The sequence below is a fragment of the Tupaia chinensis genome, unplaced genomic scaffold, assembly GCF_000334495.1.
Source record: "Tupaia chinensis unplaced genomic scaffold, TupChi_1.0 Scaffold000292_1, whole genome shotgun sequence".
NCBI classification, from domain to species: domain Eukaryota; kingdom Metazoa; phylum Chordata; class Mammalia; order Scandentia; family Tupaiidae; genus Tupaia; species Tupaia belangeri.
In genome coordinates this window covers 2,247,745-2,258,334 of record NW_006159777.1, presented here as the reverse complement: position 1 = coordinate 2,258,334, position 10,590 = coordinate 2,247,745, and the positions used below count along the sequence as shown (strand labels likewise).

General features: G+C 43.2%; 1 long non-coding RNA gene across 1 annotated transcript; it reads left to right on the top strand.

Moving 5' to 3' along the window:
• Positions 1-1,534: 1,534 nt before the first annotated feature.
• LOC114008147 (uncharacterized) lies at positions 1,535-5,381 on the top strand. The gene is made up of 3 exons (XR_003549708.1): positions 1,535-1,640; positions 2,202-2,291; positions 4,920-5,381. It is a non-coding gene; the product is annotated as an uncharacterized LOC114008147 (long non-coding RNA).
• Positions 5,382-10,590: the final 5,209 nt, after the last annotated feature.

The window sequence follows — 10,590 nt, the reverse complement described above, 5'->3', positions numbered from 1 at the left end:
GTCCGTGGAATTTCACAGTCCCCCTGGCAAGCATCATTTGAGCCATTAGACTGAACTCATCCATCTTGATGTTATTTCTCTCAGCAAGCAGTAACCTCAGCTTTCCATGGCTTGTGGTTTCTGTGAGCCAGGGATGAATTCCCTCACTCTGAGCGAAGGTGTCCAATTGGAAACTAGGGAAGAAAAAAAAGAAAGAATTTAGCCCATAAAGGCGTTTCATCACTAGGGAGTGACCGAAACTGGGAAGTATCCCATGGATAAAGGTCACTTCGGACTTTCCCGTGAGCCAGAGGAGCAATGAGTCAGTCAGTCAGACATTCTTAAAACCAGCGCTTATTGAGCGCCAACTGTGTGCCAGGCTATGTACTCGACGTCTCAGGTCCGGATTCTTGTTTCTGAGGAGTTCATGTGTGAGCGAGAGGAAGCAAAGTGTAAACCGTTAGATTTAATCAGCTGCATTACAAATATTCAATGGCTTGGCTTACAAAACAACAGCAATTTCATGTGATCCAACCGGTACTATTTTTTTCCATTTTTTTCCCCCAGATTATTATTATTATTATTATTATTATTTCAAACAGGTACCATTATGCCTTAAGTGTGACATGGTATGGAAACACAGAGGAGTGATCAATTGAAATGTTGGATAGCTGTCAAAAAGCATTTACTGAGGAGATGACATTCAGCTTTGGCCTTAAAAAGGGAATAAGATTTTTCAAAATATTTTAAAAGCCGTGTTGACAAGGAAGGAAATTGCATTTATTGCATGAATCTTTATTGTGCTTGGCTATGTGCAGGGGGTGAACTAGGCTTGAAGTACGATGTGCAGCCTGTCCATGGTCCCTGTCTTCTTGGAATTTACATCCTGCAGAGGGAAGTGGACCCTACCAAGTAAATAGCCAGTGAACTATTCAGCTGCAATTCTTAGAGGTGCTCCCAAGAAGGAAAGCCTGCAACAAGAGAATGTATCTTGGGCCTAACTGGGTCTGTGGGGCCAGGATAGAGTTTGTGGAGGTCTTCAGGATAAGGTGGAATTAACCAGGACCAGTTAGGGTTGTAGAGTATTCAAGACAGAGAGATTGCCATGGGCAGAGGCCCTGCAGCAGGCCGAGGGAGTGGGAGTTTGCCTTTTTAGAAAGAAAGGTCAGTAGTTCGAGAAGTATGACTACCTCTGATGCGATCACATTTCCAGGGGCTCTGGCACTTTCTAGGAGAGCCGGATTCTCACACGTAACCAGATCACCAATTAAGGAACTTGGGCGAAGGAAGGCGTTTCCTTGAGGAGTCGCTAATCGTAAAATGGTTAAATATTGGGCCGTAGGGAAGTCCTGACACGTTTTTACACAGAAAAAAAGAAACATACGTACGTCATGACTTCCCCGACAGCCCAACAGATCACAACTCATAGTACCAGCAGCCTTCCACGCAGGTGTCCAGGGTGGGTATTTCCCAATGCCTAGGCTGGAGGTCGCTTTAATTGCCTGTTTTCTGATCCCTCTTCAAGTGAACGTTCTTTTCTTTGACTTAGCTCAACTCAGCACTGGAAAACGTTTTCAGGAGCACTCTGGTCATCCTGCTGCTGTGGTCTGATCATGTGACTAGCCCGCCTGCGTTCTGCCCCTCATCGCCTTCCTCTCCCTGTAAGCTAATACTAATCCTAGTTTCTTCTCAGGGCTCCAGGGGGTGATCATTGGCCTCCCAAAACCCCCAGAAAAATTCAGTGTGTTAGACTCAGGGCCGCAAGCAGAGCACGGTCTTGACAGTCTGTGATGTCTTGGAAGGAAGCAGTGCCACAGGTGTGGTAGCCTTCCTCGGGTCTTAGGACATGGGTTGGTAACTATAGAGCTGGTCTTGGTATTCACAAGTAGCAGTAGTCTATTGATTCACAGCCTCATATCTTCCCGCAACGAATATTCCCTGGGGTAAGTCTCTCGGATGTTTTAACCTAGACAGTACTGTTTATCAGTGAAGCAGGAAAGTATTTTGGTCCCAGAATTACTTAGCACAAGAGCAAGATGTTACATTGGTGTCAGTTTTTACAGGTCACCCAGCTAAAGGGGATGCATACATCTGTATGAAAGAAAAATTAAGAAAAGTAAAATTGAATATAAATGAAAGCAAAGTCTGTAATTAAAGATGTATGTATTTTTCAATCGTTCAAGACTTTTCAGCCTCTATCAATTTCTGCTGCTTCTCCTTAGGCCTCAAACCCAGAAAGCCCTAGAGGAAATAAGCCAACGCCTTTGGGAGTTTTTACCTGGACACTTATCAGAGTGAGCCGCAGTTGTAGGGTAAGGGCACTTTCTGTCTCCCACTTCAGACCCCTACGGGCCAGCCTGCTGTTGGGGGCATGACCAGAGGCCACTTAGAAAGGAAGTGTTCAGGATCCATTCAGTTGAGGTCAAAGCAGAGGCAGGCCTGAGTTGCCAGGGAAAATGAAGACAGATATGGACAGGTGAAGATGGAGTAGCTGGGAGCTGATGCCTCCTGAGCGTCTCTGTGCCTCTTTCATCAGCTCTTCTTTGCCTCTTCTTCATGCCCTGGCACCTGCAGCATTCACTGACAGGTTAAATGTCATCTCCTCAGAAATGAGGCGATTACTCTCCATGGACAATGGACACGAGCCTTTCAAGTTGCGGGAGGTTATCCTCCACACTTGGGCTCTGATTATGAGATCTTTAATTAAAACAAAATTCATGGATTGACTATGTCTTCTCCCCCCCTCCCCAAATGTCATATGTTAGAATGTGGTAAGCCATAGTAATAGGGTTTAGAGGATGGAGACTTATTTCTGCTATGGTGTTGACAGGTGGGGCCTTTAGAAGGTGCTCAATCAGAGTGGGGTCCCCAGGACTGAATGCTAGTGGGTTTATAAGGAGAGAGAATGATGCAGAGATTGGACGTAGACACACACTCTGACCTCAACCTGTGATGTCCTCCACCATGTTTCCCACCAGCAGGAAGACCTGCACCAGATATGGCCCGTGACTTTGGCCCTCTAAACCAAGAGCTAAATAAGCTGTATTCTTTTTTTTTTTTTTTTTAAAGAGAGATTTTTGCTATAGGGCACGTGCACTTGCCGGAGAGACAGAAAATAAGAAATTCACCCCCAGGGATTTAGCCACACTGTAATCCCTTCTCCTTCATTCTCCTCTTGGGATTTTGGGCACGCACATACATGCACCTGGCTTGAGTTTTAAGCCATTGGGTCTGGGACTCGAACCACAGTTGACCATATGGAAGTCCAGCAATGTAACCATTGTACTATTCTTCTGGTCCCTAAACCAATATTCTTATACCCAGTTTGGGTATTTAGCAACAGAGAACAGAGTAAAATAGATCAATTGGTTCATTTATTCACCTAACAAATATTTTGAACATGCTAAGTGGCCAGCTAGGGCCCAGCAATACAGAGGTGAGCAGCTCCTGCCTATGAGGCCTGTGGCTGAGAGGCTACAGAGTAATCAGTAGACACTGACACTGTGGCTTAAAGAATTCACAAGAAAGAAGTAGTGCAGCTGGTAAGAACTCATTGGAACAGCATTCGATACAGGCTTAGGAGCCAATTGTAATGGGGTGTTAAGAGACAAGTCTAGGGACCAGCAGTTGGCATAATGGCTATGTCACTGGACTCCCACATAGTCGACCGCGGTTCGAGTCCCGGACCCAGTGGCTTAAACTCATGCTGGGCACGTGTGCGTTCCCAGGTCAGAGTGTATGTCTCTTAGGGGAAAATGGAGGAGAAGGGATTGCAGTGTGCCATTCCCCCGGGGGTGATTTCTTGCTTTGTCTCTCTGTCTTTCCAGCACGTACACCCTATAGCAAAAATCCTCCAAAAAAAAAAAAAAAAAAGAGTTAAGTCTAAGCTGTGATTGGAAGGCAAAGCAATTAGGGATAGAAGGTGTGTACAAAGACCACAGCCCTGAAAAAAATAGCGTGTTAGGAACTGTCTATACATTGCTACACATTGTCTATACATTGCTATGTGACCCCACAAGAGCTATTCCATCTGGAGCTTTGAATAACAGCCTACCTTCTCAGACTGGTCTCCATTCAATAATAGATGAACAACTAGAGAAATACTTTGCTCATTTACCTATTAAGATAATTTGTAAATATTTGATATTATTAAATGTCTCACATTATAAACTGACATGTAAACTGACATTTAAAATTTATTATGAAGCACCAACGCTTCTTTAACAGTTGGGAATTTTACATATAATTTTCATCTTGTGTTCCCGTTCCACTTCCCTAACATTGATTCCAATATTATTATGTTCTGGCTTAAAAGTACCTTTTTGATCATTGTATCGTATGTTTCTGCAACAGAAAAAAAAAATATATATATGGTTGTCAGAAAAGTCAGGATGTATTTTTTTCTATGCAAAAATGCACTCTGACTTTTCTGACAACCCAATATGTGTGTGTGTGTGTATATATACATACATATATACACATATATACATATATACACATGTATATATACACACACACATGAGTTTAAATTTGTTCTCAAAGTTTTCTGAAGCCATGAGACTCAGTATTTAAAAAAATTCTCCATGGAGATTTATTATTACAGATAGAAGTAACTACATAATTGATGGATATAACCTAAATATATTACCAACTTTCAAAATTACTATCAATTAAAGCAAAAGATTTACTAAAATGAATATTTTAGTATGACTTAGTTCTTGTTCATGTATCTTTAAGATATTATAATTATATATGGATTATTATTTATTGGTAAAATGAGACAGGGTTTGATACCAATTTCATGGATTTTTTTATTGTCGTAGATGAAAGTTTTGAGAAATCTTATACTCGCTCATGCAAGGGAACTGCATAAAGTTTGTGGAAAGTGAAATTACAGTACTAGTTTATTCTGATGCAAAAATGTAAATATCCATGCACAGATTTTGATAATATGTGCTCTTCGTGACGGTTTTGAAGATTCCCGCATATAAATGAATGGACAGAAATGGAAGGCGTTTTGGATATCAATGTCATCTGATGCTTTGACCTCCATCTAAGTCGTTCAGCAAGATGAACAACACAGTCATCTAGAATCAAAAGGCCTTGCCGTTACTTTGATGAAAGCCCACACTGACGCTGACGACCCTGCAGAGTTCGTTTCCCCCTCACTGAGCTGCAGTCACAGCTTGGGGGAACTACACCAGAAAGGCGTTCACAATGCTAATTAGGAAGACAGTTGATATCCATGTTCCATGTTTGGCTCTCATTTTGGCCTCTTGTTTACCCAGATATATTGGAAAAGCTTTGGAAAGAGGAAATATCCATTTGCATTGCCTTTCCATTCAATGTTTTGCTATAGAGTCTGATGTGCTTTAATAAACATTTGTCAACGTTTCTCATTTGCAGATTCCTCTTGTCATGGATAACACGTGCCACACGTGAGTAGGAAGTTCGTGCAGGTCAATCAGCCAAGTCAGCCATAAGTGGCCTTTGTCTGAGCTGACCGTCACCTAGATAAAGCCTGGCACCTATTTTTGTTTAAATTAATTACTTTTTTGCATGTGTGAGAGAGACAGAGGAATAGGTACCTTGACAGGGTCTTGTCATGTGCGATCCTTCTCCCAGCCTTCTAGCCAGCAGGACCTGGGACCCAAACCCGGGGCCTTCCCCCATGCTCCAGTTTGAGCAGGTGTACCCTTCTCCCACTGCAGCTGGGCCAACCTCCAGTATTTCTAAAGACACTTCCCTCCTGCCTCTGACGGATCAATCCTTCAGGAGAGATGCATTCCAGAACTGCCTGTGCGGGGCTTGGAGATTTCACAGCAGAATCCATGAGCCTCCCAAAATTCAGGGGGATCAAGAGGCAGGCAGGTTTCTCATAAAGGGAAAGAAAGTTGACTGGGGCAAACAAACAAACAAACAAAAAGAGTTGGGAGACATGGCCTACTGAAACAGGTATATTCTTAGCCAGAAAGAATGCACATTGAAGGGGCCAGACGGTGGTGGTGTGTGGGGATCCTGGGTTCCTGTCCTGGGGCTACCTTGCACATATGGTGCAGACGGGCCCCTGATCTAGGCCGGCTGAGGATGATGGATTGTGGTGTGAAGGCTCTCTTGGGGTGTCTCTCTCTCTCTGGCTCTCTCTCATGGAAGGAAGGAAGGAAGAAAGAAATCTCTTAAGAAGTACACATTTAAGTTGAGTTCCTTCCAGGAAAGATACAGATGGATCAAGATGGCAGAACTGGAGAAGAGCAGGAAAATGAATAGTTGGTGAATTTAGGAATCGAGACAACACTAAACGTAAGTGATCTGAAAACTGTCAATGCCGGAACAGGCCCTGGAAAAATGTTTGTGTACTCCTATTTAAAGATTAACTTAAAAACAACTCTTATCTGTAAATGTAAACTAGTCACTGAACACTTCATTTATTCAGTATTTAAAAGGCAAGGTTTTTTCTTTTTTTATTCCCTAAAGACGGCAGGATTCTTTCTTTTAAGGAAGACAGGACAGGACCCTATGTCTGCAAAGCAGCACACTTGGCCTGGAGAGTGGTCTGAGGTCATTTCCCCACTGCCACCTTCACCAAGACAATTGTGGAGTCTCCTGACAGCCTTCTGACAGGGAACATGGCCTCAGGGTCAGTCCTTTGGGGAGTGAGTAAGGTTAATTGAGCTTCAAGCTGTCTCCATGACAACAAAACAAATGGTGTATTTTATAGACTCCTAGTGTTGCTACAGCTGAAAGCATTTCAACCTGTCCAACGTTTATTTTATAGGTATAAAAACTGAAGCCAGAGAGATGGGGGTTGCCATCCCCACATTTCCTAGGACATGAGTGTGCAGAACTGGAGCTGAGTCAAAGCTCCTGATCTCCCAAACCAGGGTTCCCCTGCATAGAGGAAGCCTCGTTCGGCATCACGAGGAGAAAACAAAGGGGGCGATTGACCATGTTTTTCACATTTCACTTAGTCCCTGTGTCTTTTAGACATGGTTGTGATTTATGCATCTGGAGAGCCAGATGGTCTTATTCCTCTCGAGGATTTTCAAAGGAACCACAGCTAGAGCTGATTGGAAGCGTTTCTCTTGATGACATTTATAAGTTCAAGTTTTCCATACCTCGATCATTCTTCATGTACCCTCTGGGTCCTCAGGATTCCTACGACTTGGGCTGGACGGAAGTCTAAAATGTTTCCCATAATTGCAGGTGCTTCAGAATAGAAACCCTGAGAAGAGTCATTTTCATCTTGGAGGCTTTTCTCATTTAAGTAAGATTTAACTGCTCCTTCTACACTTTGCACCTGCTGCAAATTCCAGAGGATCGGAGCAGGCCAACCATGACCAACTCCCAATTCAAGTCTCTGGTCAGCTGTGCTTCACTCAGATGTGAAAGCGCCTTCCATGATTCTGGGAGAGGCCAATGTAAACACTGTCGTCTCGGTTCGCTTGGGCTGGTATCACAAAATATCCTAGACTGGGTAATTTATAAACAGCATACATTGCTTGCTCATAGTTCTGGAGCCTGGAAAGGTCAAGGTCAAGCTGCTGGTGGGTTCAGTGTCTGGTGAGGATCTGGTGTCTGCTTCCAAGGTGGTGCCTCATTGCTGCGTCCACATAGGGTGGAAGACAGAAGAGCAGAAGGACTTCTAAGTTCCTCCGGCCCTCTTGTAAGGTTGCTCATCCCATCCTTGAGGGTGTCACCCTCATGACTTTATCACCTCCTAAAGGCTGTTCCTCATGACACTATCACACTGGGAATTCCGTTCCAGCATGGATTTGGGAGGAGACACAAACACACACACACTGGCACCTGTGCTGAAGGGACTTCAGAGATGGGACAAACCACCTCTCCTGTTCAGATATCATCACCTTCCCGTTCCTCTGTCTGAGATGTGTCTGCAAAGTCAGCATTATGACACATCTGAAATTGAGCTTCCAGCAGGACGCAGATGAATCGGGATGGCAGAGCACGAGGGAAGCAGAGAAATAAATAGCTGGCAAATTTAGGAATCAAGTTCATCAGTGTAACTAGAACCAGTTCTAACATCCATATTAGCAGTCTCATTTCCTGAATCCACTGGGCAATTATCTCTCACTTTAGAAATGCCTATAATAAACCGTTTAACAAACTCAAGTCACTTTGCAAAAAAATAAGAATCCAAATGACTATGAAACTTAATTGTCCAGAATTAGGATGGGAAGAGATTTTTAGACAGCATCTGAAGCAGATGATACACAGGCCTCAGAATTGTGATGAAGATGAAACGTGATTCGCTTAGCTAGATCCTTGCCTCTGTGTACCATTATTATTTCACCAGATACAGGTTGACCATTTCATAAATGAAGACTCTGAAGCCTGGAGAGACTGACCTACTCATGGTTAGAAAGCTGCCAGTGAGGACCAGAGATCAGTGTACTCTAGACCAAGGCCCAATATAGAATGCTTTTCTCTTTCTATGTCCCAGTATCCAGGAAGTTTAAATCAACACATTTTAACTCAACTACTCCAGCTCCAGGAAATGCTGAGGGAGATGAGACTTTCTAAAAGACATCCGGTACATTTCAACATGGACTGTTATTCTGCCTTTCAAGGCTTTGCTAATCTGATATCAAAATGTGGAGTGCTTGAAAATTCCTATTTTTGTCATAGAAAATAAATATATTTTATTACGGAACATAAAATTTGTTTTATATGTTTACCAGTCCTTTGTATTTTTATTCTATTAATTTTCTCATTATGTACATTGACTATGTTTCTGTTGGGTTTTCTCTACTTTTCCTATGCATTTGGAAGAGATCTTTTAATATTGTGAGTATTCACCTGGAGGGAGAATGGTTTAGTCTGGCTCCCTCACTTCCTATCTCATCATGTGTGAAGGCCACAGGATAAAAAACTTATATTATTAGCTGTACTGCAGTTGTGCTCTTGTTATGTAGTTATGACTGCTGTTTTACACCATTGCACACAATGTTCATGTGCGTGTTTGACAGTTTGGTTTTGGCAATGAGCTACTTTTTGTCTACAGTCCCTTTAAGGGAAAGGGGGTCAGCTAGCTAGCTAGCCCTGCTCTGCTCGGACTGAGTGCTACTAGCTCAGCCCTCGTGGCCTTGGTGTGGTTCAGCCTTGGATCAGCTCAGCTCAGCTCTGTGCTGTGAGCTTTGAGAGAGAGGAAGCTCTCTGCAAGTGCTCTTCACGCATGTTACAAGCTCCAGGCAGGAGGAAGCACCTTGTCAGAGCTACTAGAGCTCTGTGAGCACACTCTGAACTCAGCCAATAAATAAAGTGACATTGGTGTCTCATGTCTTTTCCTGACTCCCTGCGTCTCTGTTTTACCCAACCTTCAGAGAAGGAAATAACCTCACAAAATACCACCCCTCAATTACTTAACAAATACAAATATGGGGATTCTGTTGTGTGCCAGGTACAGTGGATATTTCTGGCCTATACCAGAAATCAATGTGGCAAATGAAATACTTGTGATCCTTGACTTCATGTAGGAAGTGACAGGCATGCAAATAAATAAGACATACCTCACTATAAAGTGTGGTTTATTTACTCATTTAACACATTGTCAAATGTCTGCTAAGTGGTGGCACAAGACTCGGAGTTCTTGTCATTCAGTAGTTCACAAGATGTTTGTGACTGATTTTCTGTGGTGATATGGGAGTTTAATAGCTGTAACCAACTCGGAGAATCCAAGGCGTCTTCTCTGATAATGTTATGTTTAGGCCAAGAAATGAAAGATGAGAGTTCCTGTACCAGGAAAGAGCATAGACTATTTAAGGAATGGGAGGAAGGCCAGCATGGCTGCAGCATAGTAATGAAAAGAAGAAAGTGGGCTGAGAGAAGGGGCCATGGGGAAATTCTAAGCAGGTGAGTGACATAATCTGATTTATAATCTTTATAATACTAACTTCTAAAAAGAGAATGGATTATTAAGAACCAGCGTGCATATAAAGAGAAGAATTAGGAAGCATTTGAAATAGTCCAGGTGAGTAATATTGGGTCTCATGGGAGAAGACATGATTTTTTTTTTTTTTTGAGAGGTTTTTGCTACAGGGCGCGTGCACTCGCCAGAGAGAGAGAGACAGAAAGCAAGAAATCACCCCCAGGGGGGGATGGCCACGCCACAATCCCTTCTCCTCAATTCTCCTCACAGGGTCTTGGGCATGCATGCACACACGCCCAGCGTGAGTTTAAGCCACCGGGTCCGGGACTTGAACTGCAGTGGACTACGTGGGAGTCCAGCGATATGGCCATTATGCTAACTGCTGGTCCCCTGAGTATATTTCTAAAAACACATTCATTGTGAAGCGGCACCCAGCTACCGTGGCTTCTCATGACCACTTCCTCCATGTACATAAACCTAACTTGGTATGTACCTATGTTGGCTTCTGAAATGCCATCCTCGCTTAAACATCAGAATGTTTTCTTACAAGTAACAGCTATGAGAACCAAAGCATGAATGCCATAGAATATTCTGAATTGTTCTCTACAATTGGTGGTACTTTTCAGAGAGCCACCGTCTTGTGGTAATGACCCCAGACCAGTAAATGCTCAGCCCAGCCCACCTGCTGGGAGTGGAATGCTAAGTGAGGGTCTTCCGTTGGCCTA